Source organism: Chenopodium album, chromosome 3 (assembly GCF_948465745.1).
Source record: "Chenopodium album chromosome 3, dcCheAlbu1.1, whole genome shotgun sequence".
Classification (NCBI taxonomy): domain Eukaryota; kingdom Viridiplantae; phylum Streptophyta; class Magnoliopsida; order Caryophyllales; family Amaranthaceae; genus Chenopodium; species Chenopodium album.
This window is the reverse complement of record NC_137836.1, coordinates 35,908,600-35,932,536: the sequence shown is the minus strand read 5'-3', so window position 1 is coordinate 35,932,536 and position 23,937 is coordinate 35,908,600. Positions and strand designations below refer to the sequence as shown.

At 37.7% G+C, this 23,937-nt stretch overlaps 1 long non-coding RNA gene, 1 other non-coding gene and 1 pseudogene across 3 annotated transcripts; 1 reads left to right on the top strand and 2 right to left on the bottom strand.

Annotated features, from left to right (window-relative positions):
* The first annotated feature begins 6,272 nt into the window (after positions 1 to 6,272).
* LOC145613225 (uncharacterized) lies at positions 6,273 to 7,434 on the top strand. Its single transcript, XR_014106896.1, has 2 exons — positions 6,273 to 6,648; positions 7,205 to 7,434. It is a non-coding gene; the product is annotated as an uncharacterized LOC145613225 (long non-coding RNA).
* A 2,618-nt stretch (positions 7,435 to 10,052) lies between these two features.
* On the bottom strand, positions 10,053 to 10,159 carry LOC145625870 (small nucleolar RNA R71). The gene has a single exon (XR_014110768.1). It is a non-coding gene; the product is annotated as a small nucleolar RNA R71 (small nucleolar RNA).
* Positions 10,160 to 20,133: 9,974 nt separating this feature from the next.
* On the bottom strand, positions 20,134 to 23,133 carry LOC145625013 (nuclear poly(A) polymerase 4-like; annotated as a pseudogene). The gene is made up of 6 exons (XR_014110483.1): positions 23,110 to 23,133; positions 22,804 to 22,917; positions 22,103 to 22,433; positions 21,849 to 22,013; positions 20,454 to 21,643; positions 20,134 to 20,252 (listed from the first exon to the last, which is right to left on the bottom strand). The product of XR_014110483.1 is annotated as a nuclear poly(A) polymerase 4-like (transcript).
* Between the last annotated feature and the right edge of the window lie 804 nt (positions 23,134 to 23,937).

Here is a 23,937-nt window from a genome sequence, read left to right as displayed (position 1 = left end):
CTCATCATCCTTCCAAGAGACGGTGCCCTTTTCAGGCGGCACCCAGATGCTATAATTGCCGCCCAGCGGGCGCATGAGTGTAAACTTCTCCAAGTCCTTTTCCATGTTCACCCTATCTTTGGCAGAGATGTGGATTTTGAAGGGATCGTCCTTCTCACTCCTTTTTTTCCTCTCCTCCACCTCGATATCCTCAAGCGGTGACATAGGTTCGTCACTGCTCTCGGAGCTGGAGGCGAAGCTTTCTCCGGATGACTCCTCATTCTACGAGCAGGGCATAGAGACGGCTTCCTCACAGTCTCCCTGATTGTATTCGTCAAGGAAGGAATCTGCAGGGGTTGAAAGGGCACACGGAGGGGACCTCTCAGGAGCCGTCGGGTTTTCCCTACCTGACGTCTCCCCCTCAGGCGGCTGGCCGCCTGAGTCCTCACTTCTATAATCAGGATCTAGACTGTCTACATTATCCGAGCCATTGTGTCCTGCACAGACACATAGACGATCATATTCCAAGCATAAGAATGGTCCCAACACCCCGAGGCAACACTCCCAGTCCTAGACTCAGCCGTACCCGGAGACTGGTTGGACTCTAACCTAGGTTGTGTCGTGTGTGTTGGTGATGCATCCATTTATTGCAAGAACGAAATATGTACAAGAGGAAAAAAATGAAAACAACGGCTATTTCACCAAATTCCATCGAGCAATTTAAAAATTCACCAAATGCCATCGGACTTTTCAAAATTCACTAAATGCCACCGAGTTTTAAAAAAATTCACAAAGTGCCATTAATGACCAACGATCGTTAACTCCATTAGTCATTAGGGGTTAATCATGACACATGTCATGATATAATTGGTCCATTTATCTTAATTCATAAAAATTAAAAAAAAAAACAAAAAAAACCCCAAAATTTTCCCAGCCACCCCAACCACCGCCAAACCCTAGCCCCTGCCCTCATCTCGCCGGAAAACGGCCGGCCACCACATTAACAACCAAAAATCGGCCGGTCGTCCCTTTATTGCCCCACCTGACCCACCGTAGACCCCCAAAACCACCCACACAAACTGCCCCAACCTCAAAAACCAATAGCGAGCACGAGCTTTAACAACAACATCACCACCACGCAAAACCACTCATATCCTCCACCCTTGAAACGACGAAATCGACCATAGAAATCGACCATTCTGGATTTCCATGGTCGATTTCGGCCATTTAAGGGTGAAGGGTTTCCATAGTCGGGTTTTATTTTTGGTTTCCACGGTCGATTTCAGTGGCTATGGTGATGCGTCATGTTGGTGTGTGAGGTGGTTGCGGGGGCTGGGGTGGGGATCACGGCGGGGGTGTCGGGTAGGCGAAGTTCTGTGGTTGTCGTCAAGGTGCTGGAGTCGGGCAGGCAGAATTGTGGGCATTGCGTGAGACAGTTGCGGTGGCTGGGGTGATTTATCGGGAGGAGGAAAGGGGGATTAAGTGGGGTCCGTGGTTTTGGTGGGGTCAATGGGTTCAAGAGGGAGGTTAGGGGGTTCCGACGGATTCGGACGGGAGGTTAGGGGATTCCGACGGTTGGCTTTGGGCTGTCGGTTGGCTTTGGCTGGTGGTTATGGTAGTGGGGGATGGTTTGGGATAAGATTAAGAGGTTTTTTTTAAAAAAAAAAAATTAATTTTAATTTTATTTACTTTTTTTTTTAAACCAAAAGCTGACTGGCACGTGTCCACATGTGTCATGATTAAGCCCTAGTTATTAACGGAGTTAACTCCGTTAGACAATAATGGCATTTTGTGAATTTTTTTAAAAACTCGGTGGCATTTGGTGAATTTTGAAAAGTCCGATGGCATTTGGTGAATTTTTAAATTGCTCAGTGGCATTTGGTGAAATAGCCGTGAAAACAATTGAGAGAGACAGAGACGGTACCTTGAGATTTGATATTTGAAGGTAAGACGGAACCGGCTGTGGCGGACAGGAACGAGCTTGATTGCTTGCGCTTGACACAGACGTAAAAGCAGACTCTCTCTCTCTCTCTAAGTTTATCTCTCTTGAAAGTTTTTGTAAACGTACAAAATAATGAGGGGTAAATGGCTATATATAGGGGGTAAATCTGGGGGCATCTCCGTAATTCCCTTAGAAGGTGAACAGTCAAAAATTGGCGGTAACATCACCACCAATGGAAGAGTGACACGTATCACATATGCCACGTCACATCTGTGAGAGGAAAATGTATGTTTGGGGTAATTTTACCCTACCACGTGGTCCAATAAGAAAGTGACACATGTAAGCCTAGGGTTAGTCCAAAATGGACCAACCCCTGTTTGACACGTGGCATTTCAAAGAAATGGAAAAAAGGCGGCCTTCATGGCCCAAATCCCGAAAAAGCCGCAATGCGGCGCAGCCCACCAATGATAAGGGCTCGATGACCTAATCAGGGGCACAATTCTCCAGGACCCTATAAATAGGGAGAGTTCCTCCATTTGGAGGCACGTTTTACCATTTATTACACAGTTACTCTTAGATAAAGACATCTCGAACTTTGAATCCGAGCAGATACCCACCTAAATTTCTGCACCTTTTTACTCTTATTCAAGTTAATACCTTGATCGTCGGAGGTGGAGCTCCAGCCGACCGGAGTCTCCGTTGTTTTGCAGGTACGGCTCACGCCGGACCAGACTTTGTGATGTAACTCTCCCGAGGGACAAAAACACCCAAAACACGAGGCATCGAAGTAAGTACTTTAACTGTTTAATTGATATTTTGATATAGAAATCATATTTAGATTGTTATTTTGATTCCTAGTATCATGTTAGGATGCTTTTCCTAGTATCATGTTTAGGGTAAAGAATAAGTTTCTTATATCAATTATGATTTCTATGATGCTTCCTATTTTCTTTCCTAATAGCATGTTAGTATCGTGTTAGGGTTAAAGCTTTGATTTTTTATGTTTAGTGACATGCTAGGGTTTGTTATTAATCTTGTTAGTACCATGCCTAGGATCTTGCTATTATTATGCTTTATTTTTAACATGATTATTTTAATTATGATTATTATTATGATTATTATGATTATGTATAATATTATGTTGTTTCATGTTTATTATTGTTATTGTTTGATCACGCCTTTTATGCATGTTTAAAGGGAATTAGTACTTGCAATCACGCTTAATAAGATAATTAATAATCTTGTTTAGGGTTAATATGATTATAATTCAAGTGATCGCCAATAATAGATTTATTTTTGCATTAATATTCAACCAACATAGATAAATAGGTTTAGGGTTAACCTATTGATTGCATGTTAGTTAGAAAGCGCACATGAATACGAGCAGAATAAAGTAGAGGTCTATCATTAGGGCAAGTTCTTTCTCTTTCAGACTGGATTTGTACCTTCATCCACGAACTTCAAGTCTTGGTTCCAGACCTATTGGTGTTAACGATCTCTTGGATCGTTAAGGGGTGTGACCTTCACCTTGTGAACGGTTTTACAAGTTCCTAAAACTTGTTGGCGACTCTTTTGCTCTAGCTTCCTTCCCTTTGGACGCCACCATGCTTACGTGTATGATCACAGTGGGGTTCAAGTTTGGGGTAATGCTTGAAATATTCCCTACATAAAGGCTTTCCTATCAATCCCCTTAATTTTCATTATTGTTTCAAAAGCTCTTACGTAAAAATAAGGATTTTCAGTAGGTTTGAACCTAGGGATGTCATTGGCATTGAACTTCTGCGGTAGAAGTTCCTTGTCCATCGAGACCCCTTGTGAGCTAATTCCCTGGAATTTGTAGTCATTAAAGAGCTGGTTCAAGCTTTCCTCCATTCATTGCATTTGTAGTTGTCTCCCAGGGTCATTGACTTGAAGAGACATAGTCTTTATCATTTCAGTTACATTAGTCAAGTCTTACCTAAGTTGACTGACTTCATCTTGAGTTGTCATTATCCTCTTAGCCTTTCTCTTTTGACGAATTTGTTTATCAAAAAGAGATATTTGAACAAAAGTGTTGTCCTTGATTAGCCGACCTTCTCTTCTTGACCAGGTACTGTAAATTAAACCATTTGTTTTAATGACTTGACTCAAATTGACTTTGATTCTATTGGTTTTAAAAAGCAAAAAAACAAAAATAGGGTTCATAAAGGGAATCAAGTTTAAGGTTTAAACAAGTATGTTTTAATTGGAGAATTAATATCCAACTTACCCCACCTAAAAAAATGACGGAAAACACGCGCACAAAGACTCTCTAGACATGGTCAATGTGAAATATAAAGTGTGTGCTTTTAATAGTGAGTGAAAGTGGCATGCTTTGACACTTGTGTAAGACAATGGGACTATGTGCTTAAACTCAATTAAGGACTGAATATATATTCTGACTTTTAATAAATTGATTAATGAGACTCAGCGTGTAGACTCGAGCATGAAACTGGACTGTCGTCGAAACAACAAAACTGTCGCCACACGCTAAGACCAGCGCGATGCGACAGAGTTGTCGTCGCATCACGCTGGACTCTAGCGTGTCACGTCACAGTCAAAACTCTTGCGGCATTACAGGATCAGTCGTCCGGGTCTGTTTCTAATATTTTACTCTAAAAGGACGGGCCTATAGTCGTACTAGGTCAAGTTTGATAAATTCATTTAGTCTCATATTAATTAATTAATTAATTAAGCAAAGTCCTTTAGTCATTAATTAATTTATTTAGACTCATTCACAAGTCAAACAAACGGTTAGTGTAAGCACACATAGGCTATGCACAAGTAAGAATGCACAAATAGTAAAGTAAGCACAATATGATGCAATGAGTTTGCAACCTAACCATGGCTCTAGTTCTCTAAATTGGGTTAGTCAAAGAGGGTCCATGGTTATGAGTCCGGATGCACCGCGTGGAAGCCTTACCTTTGGAAGGGTTGGCACGAGTGAATGGGACCCCGCGAGTTACACTCGCTTCCACAATTTGGTGAATTCAACAAACTCGGATGTACCCTTTGTTGCCATGAGCGTTTGATTGGGTAGATGGAGCGTGAATTCCCATAGGGTTATGGACATATGTAGAACACATATGGGTTTAGAAAAGTGAGAAAAACTCAATCAGGAAGTAGAACCAAGCAAATAGTACCAGAATCGGTCGAAACAAAGAAGGTAGATTTCTGGCTCGGTATTGGAAGAACATGGCGCGAGACAACAGGGCATGTCGCCGTAAGAAAGCTCTGTTGCCAAACAAAATTGTTGTCGCACAGCGACAAAGCCACCGCATGGTGCTAACTCTATTTACTCAGCGCCTGTTTCTACATGCCTCAGCAGCTTTCTGTTCTTCGAATTTTCCGATTTTTCGTAGCGTTTTTTAATCCTAGTTGTGAAAGATATTTCCTACATTTCCTACGTGTAAAAATCTTACGTTTTTTACGCATTACGGATAGTCTTTCCAATGCGAACCTTTTTTATGCATATGTCAAGAATGTCAATCAAAATTACGCACATGAATACTTAGAAATTTTCGAGTCTCATCCACTCATTCTAAATTATTACCAGAATAAATTTTAGGAATTAAAATAGAAATCCTCCCAAGTGAAGCCGCCAAAAAAATCTATGGAATATTTCATGCATCCCACACTTGAGCCCCACTGTGATCATACACTTAAACATGGTGGCGTCCAAAGGGAAGGAAGCTAGAGTAAAAGAGTCGCCAACAAGTTTTAGGAACTTGTAACCGTTAACAACGTGAAGGTTACACCCCTTCACGATCCATGAGATCTCTAGCTTCATAGTGGTCCGAAACCATGAATGCATATTCGGGGATGAAGGTACAAATCCAACCTAAAAGAGATTGAACTTGCCCTAAAAATAGGCCTCTACTTCATTCTTCTCATATTCATGTGCACTTTCTGAATAACATACAATCATTAGATTAACCCTCAACTAGTTTAAGCTATGTTGGTTGAATATTAATGCACAAATAAATCTATTATTGGCGATCACTTGAATTATAATCATATTAACCTAAACAAGATTGTTAATTATCTTATTAAGCGTTATTACAAGTACAAATTCCTTTTAAACATGCATAAAAGGCGTGATCAAGCAAAGGAATCCGTACTACACAACTATGAAGTTAGATTGGCGATCTCTAAGATTTTATAGAACGCCTAAGTAAGATGAGCATTTAGTATGTTGAATCTTACATAACGTCTCTCTAGTTAACCGTTCTATTTGATTTTTAATTATATTTTTTAAAAAAATATGGTTTTACATTAAGAAATGTCTTTCTTGGCTAACCGTTCTATATGATTTAAACATAATTAAAAAAAATCAGATAGCATTATATTATAACCCTAGGACAACTCTCCTCTTTTTTTACTCTTAAATTTTCAACAGCCGCTCTAATCACTATCATAGATTTCCTCTTTCTCCCCTCTTCAAATCTGTTTAGAGTTCTTCCCTTAATGAATTTGATCCTAACTGATCGGGTCATTGATAGAGAAAGAGATGCTCGATCGTCCTTAGAGAAGCTTGACAATGGCGAGCGACGCGGACGCTGATGATGATGAAACTCCTCTGTTGATTTCGCCGCAATTTCTCATTGCTCCAATGGCCACGATCGACAATTTTAAGTTGGTCCTTTACTCCTTTTGAACTATTTCAAATCCGTATCAATAGATTGAAGTCAATTAGATCCAATTTCAAGGTAAATCATTCATCTTTATTTTGTTAAATTTCATTTAAATTTGGTTTCAGATCTTGTATGGCTTATTTTTTTTCATCCACTTCGAATCTATCATTATTTAAACATTTATTTTTACAGATATATGATTGAGATTTGAGAGGTTCGTTTTTTCTTCTTCTCATGTTGTGCCAAATTAAATTTCAAATTAATCATAGCTTTTTTGGTTGAACACTTTTGCAAAAACCCAGCAGTGTTTGGTATATGATTGAAAATTTTGTATTGATATCGTTAAATCCAAATTCTTATGATTTCCATTTTTAATGTTGGATTTTGCTTGATTCTTAATCAAATCTTAATTTTGATGTTATTTTGAAATTAAATTTCTCACAATCGTAGAGTTTTGATTGGATTTGCTTAAAAAAAATTTCATCGTTAATTGTGTTAACAGTCTAGGAGTTTTGTTTTAATTGATGGACATGTTTTGTGGATTAAGTGTTTGATAGAAGAATTGATATTTATACTTTGTATTTTTTTTTGGTAGTTGTGTAATAATGGTATTTTTTTCATGTTAATACAGATTAATCATAAATGAGAAGATCAAGTACTATGCTTCAAAAAAAAAAAAAAAAGATCAAGTACTGTATATTGTATATATGATTCATTGCGGGACAACAACACAACTTTGAAATGATAAGAGATTCTTGTAGATTTTTTTTAAAAATCTTGTTATTCCTTTTTCATTTACATTTAAGTTGTATAAAAAATTTATTAATTTAATAGAAGTTTTGATAACCTTTTGTATTTCCACTATTTATTTATTTATTAAGTTTTTCATTTGCAAATTAGCTGCCGAAGTGCCTAGTATATCGCAAATGATTTTGTTTGTTTTTTTATTTTTTTTTTTAAAAAAGGAGGAATATAAAAATGTTGGAATACCAAACCCTTCTCTATGGTAAAGGAAAATAAAGCGTCTAAGTGTCATGTCCGATCTCTTAATCTTAGTTGACTATACAAAACGCCTCTTTAAACTGTTCTATAAACTTTATACATCGCTTAGCAGAAGAACGGCCCTTAAGCGATCTATAAGGCCTATTTCGACCGTTCTCTAAGCCCTTTTTTGTTGTAGTACAAAATAATAACTATGATCATCATCATCATAATCTCAATCTCATCAAAGCATAATAATAATAGCAAGATCATAGGCATGATACTAACAAGATTAATAATAAATCCTAGCATGTCACTAAGTAATAAAGATCAAAGCTTTAACCCTAACATGATATTAGAAAGAATAAGAAGCAACCTAATGTGTCTATTTTATATAGTATTTTACCCCCGTCCCTTGGCCATAATTAGTAGTGTTTTTGGCTCTTTAGAGCCGCTTTTATTACTAATTGGTGTTTTCTAGTGTTTTCGTAGATTTGATTGACTTTTGCAGGGATTTGCACTTTTGGACCATTTTCCCGAGATATTATAGAGCAAATACGAGCACTGGAGAGCACTGGAGAAACACGACCAGTTTTATAGCCCAGGGCCGGTTAGAGTCTTCGAACCAGTGATTAAGGGCTCGGTATATGTGATACCGGGGCATTTGGACCGAGTATTCAAGACCCGAGGAGGAAAGCCAGATTGGACCGGAGGATTGGAGCCCAATCGTAGTCTAAATAGTGGCCCAAGAGAGTCGCCCGGCCAAAAAGGCTGGCGCCCGGAGGCGCGCCCAGCCAGCCGAGAGAAGCAAAGGTCGGCGCCCGGCGACGCGCCCGGCCGGGCGCGAGAAGCGTACTGACGAGCAAAAAGGCACGCCCGATTGGGCGGTGCCTCGCCCGATGTAAATATTAGGGGTTAATTTCGTCGTTTAAGTTTGTTTTAGTTTAGGATTTGTACGGAGTATAAATACTTCTCCGTAAAACGATTTTAGGATCTTCTTACTCTCTTTCTTTTACTCTCTTAATTATTATCTTAGATTTCTCTCTCTACTTAACTTTTAGCTTAATTCTTTCTCTTATACTTTTACTCTCAACTTTATTCTTAATTCCAGATTTATTTTGGTAACGATTTCTCTTCTCTTAATCTTAGTTGTTTATTTTATTCCTTTGATCATGTCTTGTTTTATTGTTTTGATTAGTTTAGTTTCTATTATGTGTGAGTAGTTCTATTTCTAGGGTTTGTGAGGATCCATAAATAATATGAAGGGGTAATTTATTGTTGTTGATTGTTAATGCTAGATTAATTTCCTATTGATTGATTTAATGCTCTGTGACTATATTAGGCCTGATCTTTTATGCATGAGTTTGACAATATTGATTCGAGATTCAACATATGAGAATTGATGTTTAGGTCTAGTTTCAATAGGCAGGTTAAATTATAAATGGTTAAGTCGAGATTCGAAAGATGAGATTTAATACCGGTAAATTAATTGTGTGATTATAATACGTAGCGAAAGCCCTTTATAATCTGATTAATGTATGCATTGATGAATGATTATTATATTCTACCCAAAAATAATATTTATTGGTGAACCTATAACCTAGATCCTTTTATATATTATTTTCTCCTTATTCTTAATCTTCGTAGTTTAGTTTCACATTCAAATTCACATATTGGTTACCTCATAACCTAGATTATATTAGTTAATTAGGAATAGAAAGACTCGTTTCTCTGTGGATTCGACCCTTCTTCCTTATCTACATTAGTTAGAGGATTTAGGAATTACTTTTGATTTGGGGAAGGACTTTACCATGTCAAAATTTGGCGCCGTTGCCGGGAAAACGATTTTATTTTTATTTCTGATTATTTTTAGTAGTCTAGGTTATTTCTTTTTGTCTCAGAGAACGCTAGTTCTTTGAGGCAAATCTCATATTTGCTTTTAGTTTTTTTTTTGTTTATGCCCGGGTGTTCCAGATCAGGGTACACCCGAACGATCCTTTCATTGACAGAAGAATCTCTACAAGCAAATTCTGGCGGACTCTGGTGATAATAATAATCACCGCGATCCTCCAACTGGTTCTAGCGATTCAGAGGTATCACCAGATACATAATCAGAGATGACGGCTCCAAAGAAGCTTAGTGATTACTCACAACCAAAGCTTACAGATTTTCCACATCTCACTCCCACTCCGGCTGTTGATGGGGTACAATTTTAAATTAAACACCAATTTATAACGATGATAGAGAGGAAGCAATTTAGTGGAGCTAAGGGTGAAGACCCAAATCTTCACGTTGCCGACTATTGTCAATATTGTAATACCATCAGGCAAGCCGGGGTCACACAAGACCAAATCAGGGAGATTCTCTTTCCCTTCTCTTTAACTGGAAAAGCTAAATTGTGGTTTAATGGCTTAAATAGAACTGCACTTGGTATAACTGACTGGGAAACTGTTGTTTTGAATTTTTATGACAAGTATTATCCTGCAGAGAGAACAGCCGTACTACGGAGTGCGATTTAGAACTTTGCCCAAGAAGCCAATGAATCTTTATATGAGGCTTGGGAGAGGTTCAAGGACCTACAAAGAGAATGCCCCCACCATAATTTAGCACAATGGCAGTTAATCCAAGCCTTTTACAATGGCATTGGAAATTCTTCTAGAATAATTTTATATTCTGCAGCTAGTGGGAGATTTATGAATCTTAATGTTGATGATGCAGGTCAGGTTATTGAAGATATGGCAATACATAATTCCCAATATGGGAATCCTAGAGGCTTTGCTAACAAGGGGAAGCATAGTGTTGACTTTGTATCCTTTTTGCAAGCTCAATTGACCTCTATCTGCCAAAAATTAGATAATCTTAGCACTGCCAATACAGCTAATGTTCCTGCAATTAATAATAATGCTAATGAGGTTTTCTGTGAAAATTGTGGAATTATAGGTCATTGGGAACAAGATTGCAGGAGTTCCGTGGAGCAAGTTAATGCCTTTCAAGCTTATATGCAGAATAACCCATACTCCAACACCTACAATCCTGGGTATCGGAATCATCCGTATCTTTCCTACCGGAGTACTAATGTTCAAAATCCACCACCACAAGAACCACAAGCACCACAACAACAAGCAGCAGAAATATTACCATCCCAATGCTGGCTAGAAGAACCAACCACAACAACCCTCCTTATCTTCCGACCCTTCTTTGGTGGAAATTAGAGCGATGTTGGTTAATATGCAGAAGCACATGGATAGTAGAGATGCGCAAATTGATTCAATTCTAGCACATAATAAAATTGTAGATAATCAAATTGCGCAACCTTCCGCTACTCTCCAAGCCCGCCAGCAGGGAGCTCTGCCAGCACAACCGACCAGGCCTACGGATCAAACCTATGCAATTACTCTAAGGAGTGGTTCAAACTATGAAGGGCCCCCTATGCCCAGAGTTGATGAACCTGTTTTATTAAATAATGCTAATTTTTATTCCGTTAAACCAAGCAATGTAGCTAATAGCCCTGTAGGGCTAAAGCATAGTACTAATATATCTAATTCTACATTGCAGGGTACAACTCCAGAGAAGGTGGCCACTCTAGATAAGAGCAATAATTCTCCAAAGCCGATTATTAAACTTCCATTCCCCAATCGTCGGTTGAAAACAAACTTGGATAAGCAGTTTGGTAAGTTCTTGGAGATGGTAAAAGATTTGAAGGTAACAGTTCCCTTCACTGAATTAATCACACAAATTCCTTCATATGCAAAATTTATGAAAGAAATATTGACAAGAAAAAGGTCTATTAGTGAGGTAGAGACAGTAGCTTTCACTATAGAGTGTAGTGTCGTACTTCAGAATAAATCTCCTCCTAAATTAAAAGATCCGGGTAGTTTTTCTATCCCTTGTCATATAGGCAATCTAATGATTGATAATGCATTGTGTGATTTGGGTGCTAGAGTTAGTGTCTCCCAAGTTGAATATGGGTAAATTAAAAGCTATTAATATTACTCTACAAATGGTCGAACGTTCTTTCAAATACCCCTTAGGTGTTTTAGAGGATGTCCTCGTTAGAGTAGGTAAATTTTATATACCTGTTGATTTTGTTGTTCTTGATATGGCTGAGGATATGCAAACCCCGATCATTTTGGGTAGACCATTCCTCAACACTGCAGGGGCAATCATAGATGTGAGAAGTGGCAAGTTAACACTATCGATCAGTAGGGGACGATAAAATTATTTTTAATCTTAATAATACTCCTAAAAGCCCCATGACAGAGGAGAAATGCTTTAGTGTTAATGTGGTTCATAATTATTCTAACAAGCCCCAAGCTCTTGAAAAAGATCCCTTGGAGGCGGTATCTTGTGTTGCATCCCTTTCAGAGGAGATAGACAAATGGCAGAAGGAAGTTGATGCAACAGAAAGAGCCCTCTACACTGTTGGTCTTGGTTTTGAGGACGAAAAGGTGGAATCAATCAAGCAAGTTGTGCAATTTGAGCCTACGGTAAGTGTTCCGCCAGATCGAGTTGCAAGTGTTAAATGCAATGCCGATTTGAAGCAACCCTCGATCAAAGAAGGATCTTTGGTGCGTAGTATTGAAGAACCCCCAACCCAAGTCAAAAAGGATCCACCAGATAAGGTGAATTGGCGTCCCACAGGGCATGTCGGGAAGCCGCGTCGCAGCCAAAACACCGCTAGACCGGGTGAGAAACTGCCCGATCAAGCGTTAGGCCAAGGGTCCTAGTTTTTGTACTTGGTAAGAAGGTCGTGTGGGACCTAGATAAACCAGCGCTTTGCGGGAGGCAACCCGCATTTTTAATGCTTTTTAAACTAGTCTTTCTTTCTTTTTTCTTATGAGAGGAGAGATGAGGAAATTTAATGAGTTTTATGAGTGTTTATACAGGTTTGAAGGAAAAAAGTTAGCCAAAATTTGAAGTAAAGAAGAAAATAAGAAAATCGTCAATTAGCCTCGGGCCCGACCGGGCGAAGCTCGCCCGACCGGGCGCGAGAGTTGTGTAAAAAATCGAGTGTACATCGCCTGATCGGGCGAATGCCGCCCGACCGGGCGCAAGAGTTGAAGAAAATCGGGTTTAAGATCGCCCGATCGGGCGAGTCCCGCCCGACTGGGCGCGAGTTACCCGACGCCCCTTTTCTTCTTCTTTCTTCAGTTTTTCTCATTTCATTCTTTCTCCTCCATAACTTTCTCTCCCTAAAACTCAAATTCTCTCTACCTTCTCTCTAAGATTTCTTCTCCAATTCTCACCCAAATCCAAAACTTTTTACATATTATTAATCTTCTCTTCATCCTCTACATTTCTATATAAAAATTTTCGAATTTCTTTCAAATTAATTTTCATATCCATTTCTACCATGGCTTCAAAGAGGGCTCGATCTATTTTCGGTAGGAGTTCTAGCTCGAGGGAGGAGTATGACCCGGATTTGCAACTCTCGTACTGGCCGACGATCCGTATTGCTAGCCAGGAGCAAAAGGAGCGGCTAGAACACCTAGTCGGGCGCGAGGTAATTCCTTCACGGTGGTTACACCGCCCTACTTTAGAATCGTATGGTTTGTATGATTTTGTGAAACAATTTTTGAATGACATAGGCATGAGAAAATTTGTTGATATGCACTATCCTACTTACCGTGAATTAACTTGTGAATTCTTGTCCTCTTTAAAATTTGCAAATAGTAGAAATGGGCCGAATTTAATTTTTAGGTTGAACAATAGAAATATTAGTTTATCATTTGTGGAATTTTGTAAATTGTTTGAATTGAATTCCGAATTACCATTACAATGGCATGCCGATTACAAAATGGGTGACATTTATCCTGCTCTGACTGGTTTACCTACTCCCGACCCCCAACATGCTAGTACCAAACCTATTCATCACCCTGTCCCAAAAATATGGCAAAGATTTGCGGGTTTGTGTTTTTTAGGTAGGAATGAGCCCCATAATGCCAAAACTAATGAACTAGTTGTTATAGGTCACTATGTGTCTGGGTTTGGGAAATTGAACATATGTAGGTACATTATTCACCATTTGAGCAGACATGCCACAGCCAGTACCCAATCTCGCACCCCCATTCGTATAGGAGGCCTTATCACTAGAATAGCAGTGAAAAAGGCCAGTTTTGTTGAAGATGGACCCCACCAACTGACCAACTGTGGACCAGATACCTATATGACTGCTAGGTATTTTGAAGAGTTGGGGTGGGTACGACCGGATACTGAGAAGACACCCCACTGGTGTATTAGGACTGGGACCGAGCAGCTTTTGCCCATCTTTCCCCTACCTAGTCCTGACTTGACCGCCTTTCCCCCTAGGCAACCATCTTACACATATGACCTTTTAGTTGCCAACGCTAGGGGGCAAGCACCCCCAGTTCCACCACCCCAGCCTCAGCCTCAGCCCGAGGTGGCGTTTTCTCCACCTCGCATGTCTCACTCCGTCCCCCATGTTGACTCTAACCTAGTTTAGGATCTTTAGAGTATAGGTCAGGCCTTAGGACGTATCGAGCATTCTCACACTGGCCTTAGGAGGATGGTAGGCTCCATAGACCAGAGGTTAGGGTACTTAGAGAGGAACCAGGGTAGAGCTCTCTACCCTATGTACGATGACTATGCTCGTCGGGGCAACATTCCCGACGATGCTATTTACCCTGACTAGTTCCAGCCTCCACCCCAGGGATATGATAGGGATCCCACTGCCCATGGTATTTACACTGACTATTCTGCCTTCCATGGGTACGGCCAGGACATTCCTTTCGGGGGACCGGCGAGGGGGACTTTTCATGCTGATTATTTTGGTGGTAGCTCTTATGGTGCAGGTGGCAGTGGAGGTGCAGGGTTCGGCCACATGGATGAGGATGATCAGAACTAGCTATGCTGGGCTAGTTCCCGAGCCAATGAGGACATTGTCTGATTTTGGCTTGGGGGAGATTTTGGATTTGGTATTTTTCTTTTTCTCTTTTCTTTTATTTTTGGTGTGTTTTCTTAGGTTAGATTTATTTCTTTCTAGGTTAGTTTTATTGCATTCTTATATATGAAAAAAAAATTGAAAAATAAAAAAATCCAAAAATACGTTCAAATGAATTGTAAATCATGCTTCCCTGTGCCCCATACTTGAGAAATTGTTTTGATTCTTAGTATATGATGATAAGCATTGCGGATTAGTTGATCATGATTTGATGTTTGATTGCCTTGAAACCTTAACATGCGTCAATTTTGTCCAACTACTTGTGAATATAGTGCTTGACTAGTTGATTTGGTTAGGAATGTGTGTTAGTTCCTGGTATGTCAATGAATTTGAGTATTGGTTTGCAACTATAAGTAATATTTATATGATTCATTTTTATGCACATTGAGGAGGACGAAGGCATTTGTTCTTTTAGGTAGCCTCTAGATGATTTTAGATACATTTGTTCCCTTCTTGCTACCCATGTTGTTGCCTTGACTTTTTGTTGTTTATTAGCCACATTACAAGCCTATTTTGCCCCATTGGTTACTAGTCCCAAGCTTGGCTTGGGGGAGCTATTAGTGAGTGAGGTGAGGGAGTTTGTAGTGTGCTTATTATTTGCACAATTTGGGTGGGTTTTTGAGAAGTTGTTTTGTTTTCGATCATGTTTATTTTTGATAAGTTTGAAAGTTATATTTTCTTGAAAAAATAAAGCATGATGTTATGAAAAAAAGGAGAAGTTCAAGAAAAAAAAGTGAATAAAATAAGTGAACTTCAAAAGAAAAAAAGAACAAAGAGAAAAAAAAATATTCAATGTTCAAATGTTCTAGTTGGAGGTTGATAAAAACAAAAAAAATAAGAGCTTCAATGAAAAATTCAAGTTTGAAAAATAAAGTTTGTTTATTCACTCCACTTCTTCATTATTATATTTTTATGAGTGATATGTAAGTTTGGTATTGTTTATTATGATTGGAGTATGTTTGGTGAATTTTTATTAGAGTTGGTTATGTAGGAGATGTTGATCATTATTTATTTTGATCATGGGCTTTACTAGGATTTGCTCCCTTAAGCATAGCTTTTCTCTCACTTGTTCCCAAATGATTCCTACCCTTTACCCTAGCCTTACATTACAAGATTTAAAGACCTTCCGACCTTTGTGCATAGAGTTGTATGAATGTGAAAGTGTTGTTTATCAATGCAAGTTATGATTTGACGTATTTTGAGTCGACTAGTAGGTTGAGCGTTCATTGTTTTATACACACGAGAGTGTGAGTTGGGAGGGCATTGTTCACATAAAGGGGTTGGTTGGAGAGCGATCGAGTACATCTTTTACTCGCCACATAAATGAGAGTTGATTGTGTGAGCACTAGTCTTGAATTCTATATGCTCTTGTGGTTTGCTCTATTTGACAATTGTTAGGGAGGAAAGGTAATTGGATGGATTTGATTGGTTGATTTTGAAGCATGTTTATTTGATTTACCCTGAATTGTTTGTGCTTGATTTTTACATTTTGGGGTGAAGCATATTTATTGATTCATTGATGAGATCTTTGCTTAAGGACAAGAAAAGGTTTGGCTTGGGGGAGTTTGATGTGTCTATTTTATATAGTATTTTACCCCCGTCCCTTGGTCATAATTAGTGGTGTTTTTGGCTCTTTAGAACCACTTTTATTACTAATTGGTGTTTTCTAGTGTTTTCGTAGATTTGATTGACTTTTGCAGGGATTTGCACTTTTGGACCATTTTCCCGAGATATTATAGAGCAAATACGAGCACTGGAGAAACACGACCAGTTTTTATAGCCCAGGGCCGGTTAGAGTCATCGAACCGGTGATTAAGGGCTCGGTATATGTGATACCGGGGGCATTTGGACCGAGTATTTAAGACCCGAGGAGGAAACCAACATTTTGCCAGGAGGATTGGAGCCCAATCGTAGTCCAAATAGTGGCCCAAGAGAGCCGCCCGACCAAAAAGGCTGGCGCCCGGAGGCGCGCCCGGCAGGGCGAGAGAAGCAAAGGTCGGCGCCAGGTGTCGCGCCCGGCCGGGCGCGAGAAGCGCACTGACGAGCAAAAAGGCGCGCCCGATCGGGCGGTGCCTCGCCCGATCGAGCGCGTGTAAATATTAGGGGTTAATTTCGTCGTTTAAGTTTGTTTTAGTTTAGGATTTGTACGGAGTATAAATACTTCTCCGTAAAACGATTTTAGGATCTTCTTACTCTCTTTCTTTTACTCTCTTAATTATTTTCTTAGATTTTCTCTCTCTACTTAACTTTTAGCTTAATTCTTTCTCTTATACTTTTACTCTCAACTTTATTCTTAATTCCAGATTTATTTTGGTAACGATTTCTCTTCTCTTAATCTTAGTTGTTTATTTTATTCCTTTGATCATGTCTTGTTTTATTATTGTTTTGATTAATTTAGTTTCTATTATGTGTGAGTAGTTCTATTTCTAGGGTTTGTGGGGATCCATAAATAATATGAAGGGGTAATTTATTGTTGTTGATTGTCAATGCTAGATTAATTTCCTATTGATTGATTTAATGCTCTGTGACTAGATTAGGCCTGATCTTTTATGCATGAGTTTGACAATATTGATTCGAGATTCGACAGATGAGAATTGATGTTTAGGTCTAATTTCAATAGGCAGGTTAAATTATAAATGGTTAAGTCGAGATTCGAAAGATGAGATTTAATACCGGTAAATTAATTGTGTGATTATAATACGTAGCGTAAGCCCTTTATAATCTTATTAATGTATGCATTGATGAATGATTATTATATTCTACCCTGGAATATTATTTATTGGTGAACCTATGCCCTAGATCCTTTTATATATTATTTTCTCCTTATTCTTAATCTTCGTAGTTTAGTTTCACATTCAAATTCACATATTGGTTACCTCATAACCTAGATTATATTAGTTAATTAGGAATAGAAAGACTCGTTTCTCTGTGGATTCGACCCTACTTCCCTATCTACATTAGTTAGAGGATTTAGGAATTACTTTTGATTTGGGGATATAACTTTACCCTGTCACAACATAAGCATGATACTAGAAAGCAATAAATAACATCCTAACATGATACTAGGAAGCAATATAATTTAAGCATGATTTCTATATCAAAAGAGTAATTAAAATACATACTTAGATGTCTCGTATCTTTTTCTAATAACAAAATACACGCGTTAGTAACTTCAAGGAAAATATTAATCAAGCAATTAAATTAAATAATTGAAATAGAGATTTGGGACCAAACCCTAAGAAATTATAAACCTTTCACGTCTAGGGCGAAGGCAACTTCAAACATGGCTAGGTGTGTCTAGAACTTGTGAATATGGAATTTTGTAAAAGGGAAGGTTTAGAAAGAGGGAGAAAGAATAAGCTTCTAGCTTTAAGAGAGAGAGATGGTGATTGTGAATGAATAAAAACGGGGAAATACGACCCCTATTTATAAGAAAATAGTCCGAAATCGATAGAAAATAATTAGAATTTGAATTGGAATAAAACTGACCCTTGTCGACAGAGCCCAACGCGAAACGACAAGGATAACTCATGGCGACAGGCTCTGTCGTTTGGCGACATTCTTGTCGTTTGGCGCTGGTTTAAGATAAAACAAGCTTTTGTACGGATTCCTCTTCTTAATATAATTAAGGAATTAAAACTCCGTTTTAATTAATTTTAAATCATATTTTATCATAATAAAACACTTGTTTTATTTTAAACCAAATTCATTATTTTTCTAAAAGAATAATTATTAATCCTAATGTTATTAGAACTCAAAATAACCTTCTAGACTATTCTAGAAGACTATAATCAATCCTAATAATTTTAGGAATAATAATTAATGAACCCTCTACTAGATCATTGGGCCGTAAAACCACTTCAGACCCAAATTAGTATTTGTACCATAACTTCCTCATTATTCATCATAATTGGGCTTATAATATATCATTGGAAAGATCTTCACGAGCTCGACCCAAATACACTATTAATTGACACTTATCATGGACCAAGCTAAATTGGAATGGCTATTTCCATAAATAGAGAAGATTTTCAAAAACAGAAAGAAAGTATTTTATTAAAACGACCGTATCACTAGACTTTTCACACTTTCACTTCATTCGATAATCAAGCGACGTAAAAAGTATTCATCACTGGGTTTGGTTTTTGGGGAGACACATTTGGGTGTCTACAATACCACAAAATAGTTCCAATTACCAAAATCACAACTCCTTAACCAATAACACCAATCACACAAGCAACACCTTACTACCAAAAATCCAAATTTCCAACTTCTCACAATCACCACCAAATGAACCAAATTTGCTACACAAACATACAACAACACAATGTGAGAAAAAATCAATCAACAACCAACACAAATAATCAATCAAAAATCATATTCAATCAACAAATTCATCAAAACACATACTATTACTATTCACAACCATAAACAATCAAATTCTTGCAACAATATGATATAAAACTGTAAATAATAGTTTAAGAAGATGATTATACCATACTACTGATACTAGAAGCAAGATTGAACATGAACTAGCCACCAATTCCCACCAAACCGAAAAGGCCCAAATTTGGTCTTCAATGGAGGAGATAGATTGGAGGTTGAAAATTAATGAAAGTAGTATGATTTTTGTTGTTAAGGATGAATTTGTAGAAGGAAATTGATGATTTTTGATGATTTAAAGATGGAAAATTGATGAACAAGGCTAGGGTTTCGGTTTCTAGAGTGAGAAAGTGAATGGTGCGTGCAAGGTATGAGGGTGAAAGGGAAATGAGGGAAAGAAAGGAGAAAGAAAGAAGATAAGGACTCAGCCTGACCAGGTGCGCGGCCGTGTGACCTGGCTGCGAGCCCACGCCAGTGTCCACTACAACAAAAGGCGTGCTTTTTAGAACCTTTTTAGCCATATTTTCGACACTAAAAGCGTCGCAAAATTTTCTCTCGACGCTTCTAAAAAGCGTCGAGAATAAGTGAGTCGAGAATTTTGTTGGACATAAAAAAGTGTCTCGAATCTCAACGCTTTATTGTGTCTAAATTTTATACGAAGCGTCGCAACTTGCAACAGTTGGCGCACTTTCTTAACTTTGGCGACGCTTTTTGTAGTTAAGAATTTTAGGATTAGTGACGCTTTTCTATGTCCAGATTTTCATACATTTGTTATCTAACATTCTGAGGACGCTTTTTTCTATCCACGTTTTCTAATTTGGGGACGCTTTATCTTCTCCATATTCTTTTTAAAAATATAAAAAATAATAAAATAAAATATTTCATTCACTAACAATGATTTCTAGTATACTAATATATATTACCAAAAAAAATTGAGAAGTACAACAAAATTATACCAAATTTTTTATATTGTATATATAAATATATTATAGCGTATATACAATATCTCATAGTAATGAATTTCAATCATAATTGAAACTTAGAATTCATTCGTGACTAGTTGTAGTGGAACAAATTCCGAATCACTAATTGAAATCTTTAAAGAGCTTAAATATATCTTTCTTCATTCCTTGAAATATTGCAGTGTTAGTTGCCAACCTTTTTCTATCGTTTCTCGGTATTCATACATGGATGTCTACATAATCTTTTGACCCTGCAACACATTAAAGTATATGCATTGATCAATACATCAACAAGTGAATCTAAATAAAATATTAGATAAAAACTACTAACACTAGGGAGCCATCTCTCTTCCTCCTTAAGTTCACATTTTGTAGCCAAAGCCTCCTAATCCCTACATAGCGTTAAAAACTAATAAGCTGAGAAGCCAGTAAATTTATAATTTATGATGGCTGTAGAAATGTAGGAATGATCTCCATTATCTTCTTACCAAGATGAATGTCATAACCAATAAACTAAATCGGCAAGTACTAACATACAAAGAATAGATAAGCTTTATAATTTAAGGAGTTATTTTTTAGGGTAAATAGTGTACCTGCAGTTGTTGTTGACTAAATAAATGAAGATATCCTTATCATGGGCAAGCAACAAGCTCAATCAACTCGACAAACCTGTTAGGAACCTCAAACAACTCAACTAATGAAACAGACACCTGCAAACATAGTTACAAGTGGAGTTCAGGATCTAGTGATTACAAACAATAGGCACATTTACCCATTCAAATGCAAGTGACAGAAAATTTGAGTGGCTACCAGTACCATAACACACTTACCTGCATGTAGCGTAGAATAAATTCTGGAAGACAACACCTATGACAGACAATGTGTTGACTTTAAAGACCTCCGTGGAATGTTCATAGAACAAAATTCCAAATAAATCCAAACCTTCATAGAGTTGCTAACATGGACAGAAGGTAAACACAAATGTAAAGTGCATATGAAGAAGGTTCATGAGTACATACCTTCGAGTTAACCCCTTAGAGTTAAGAAAAAAAACATTTTCTTTAGGTTTCGAATCAAGATCCCTGAAAACCTCATTGCTTGTAAGAATAGAGACTGCATTGCAAGTAAAGGTAGAAGGAATATCTGACTTTTCTGCAACTGAGACAGTACTGGAAGAAGTAGCTAGCCCAAAATATTTAGCATCATGATCCAACACCGCATTCTTATTTGTTGAGACATACCTTGAGACCATCCTTGGCGGTGAACCCCGATCTACCACAGGTGTCACATCACACTGTGGTAGTGGAGACCTAGAATTATGATGCACTGAATCAGGAGACACTGAAGCACCACATGGACTAAGTGACCGCTGCTTCCCTAGTTGCCCAGATACATCTTCAGTAGAACACTTTCTTTTATGAGACCTTCCACCATAAACTTCATCTTTTGGACTACTCGAACTTTGTACTCGCTGGTCACCTAGAGACCTTGATAATCGAGAACGCTTATATCCCTATGGAAAAACAAAAGCTGGAAGCAGTTTTTTAGGGACATGGGACACATATATATCCATTCCTGGTTTCCAGTAAGAGTACATATTTATTGAATTCCTAAACTCATCAACTGTTGCGCGAATATCAAACTGTTGTGCCTCCTGAACAACCTCGCCTTGCTTCCTTTGAAAACCCATAAAAAATGCACAATGAGCCCTTTGCCTGGATGGATCAAACAAGTCATGTGGACAGGGATGGCACTGCAGTTTCCCAAGAGTATCATGTTCTATCTGAAAAGTACAACAGATAAAACAAGACCTATTCAGACAAAAACCAACAACGAAATGCAGAAGAGACAAATGGAATTCATAAGATAACAAATAACAATTGTGTGCAATGTAAAACAGCTTGACAAGCACAAATAAAGCTTAAGCCCCATCAAAGACCAATAAAGCCACCACTAGTCCATTGCAGACAAAAACAAAAATGTCTTACTATCCGAGTCAATTGTCTAAATCGGGATTCTACCCAACCTTTTTAAGAACGCAAATCATCAGCATCAGCAGCAATTATGTCAACTTGTAGATGGATTTTATAGCTCTCAAAGAAAAAATATGGCTCAAAAAGAGAGCCCCAGCGTGCCTTGTTAAGCTCAATATCCTATGATAATCAAGTAAAAAAAAACTACATTAGTGTCTTCCGAGTTATCTTAAAAAAAGAAGAAAAAAACAGGCTTCAAACCACCTTACCTAACAAATCTTGTTGCCAAACTCGAGCTGCTCCATCATTATCCGGAGAGTACTAGGCGAAACATTGTAGCTAGAATTCATGCTAAGGTATGTAGGCGTAATGATAGGCATGTGATGAGTACGGTCCCGATGATTTATACGAGGATCCCAAACTGGAAATCCAAGCTCTTCCTCTTCAATGTCACAAAGCATCACAGGGTTGGGCCAACGCCACTGGGGTAAAGACCCTAAAAAATCGAGAAACCAGCATACTTGGTACTACATTTGGATACAGCTGAGAAACTCGAGCAACTAGAATTGCCCAATTTACACCTCCAAGAAATCTAGCCACCTAAGCCAACAGATTGATGGAATTAGCAAAAGAGGAAGAAGAAGAAAAAAAAAAGTAAATTGGGAATATAATCAACAATAGCAACTTGGAACAACATAGAAACTCACATTTGAGTAAATACCTCGTTTTTTCGCTCAAAACTTAAGATACCGAAGCGCAGTGCAGAAATGCTGAAAATGGAAGATAGTTTATAATTTATAATCATTCAAGGATCAAAGCAACTGCAAATAAAAGGTGCTATTGGACCAGGACTATAATCATATTATACTAAAAATACAAATCTAAAATACAACAAAAAATCATTAATAACTAAAAAAATGAAGGAATATAAAGCATTGCAAGGCTAAAGAAACCAAGTTTTCATGTGTACCTTGATGTTAGGAACTAACTTAAGAATTTGATCTCCAACCCTGCATCCATTTAAACTTCGAAGAGTAGCTTCGTCAACATTGTTTAGAACCGTAACATCGGAAATATCCAAGTCCTGCAACAATACTCTTTTTAATTATCATGCTGGAGCAACACTATTAATAATAATAACTTATAGGAAAAGAAAACAATCACAATACTACCAATGTACAATCTTATTCGTGACTAAGTTAACCAACTGAAGCTATGGCTCCTAGAATTCAAGGGATATATAACAGGCCACTAGGTAGTTTTGTAGAAATATAACAGGAACTGTGTAAATTTCATACATTGCTTACTTTTACCTCTAAGAGGCAATTGTAGTCACTGAGCAATTGTCAATAATATTTTTCAGTTTCTTGATCCAAAATAAGAGCTAAAATATGGGCAATAAAGAGAGCTAGGCCAGGGGAGGCCGCAGTAGTGAGCGATTTATAATAGTGTCACAAGTTTCATGCATTATCATTTATCAAGCTCTAAATTAGACTCTGTAAATGTTTTTCAACTTATAATTAATCTTCACACCTGCTAATTATCACAACCTTCATTATCAACTCAACGCAATTCTTCAGCAATATACATATCATCTTAACCAAGAAACAAACTTATACATTCTTAACAAGAAGACTTGATTCATCAGCAGTAGGCCGTGAGTATTGGGGTTGTTGTTTAATAATTTATAAAGGAATGAGTATTGTTTCTAAGAGCACAACATGTACCTAGCAACATTAGCCACCAAATGCAATCATTAGCCACCAAATTACCCTAGAAAATTTATATTAAAAACCCATAAAATTAAAAAACCAGAAAATTCAAAGCCTATTAAATTGATATAAAAAACCAGAAAATTCGAAGCCTATAAAATTTATATCAAAAACCCATACAATTCCAAACTAAAACCCTAAAAAACGCCATAAAAATCATAACAAAAACCAAAAAACTACATAAAAAAATAAAAAAAATGGAAACCTTGGATTTGAAAAAAGAATTCACAAAAAAAAACAACATAAAAAGAAATTAAATTATCTAATTAAGGGCAAAAAGTTACCTCGCAATAAGAGATCGATTCTTGTTCTACACCAACACAAAATCGAAG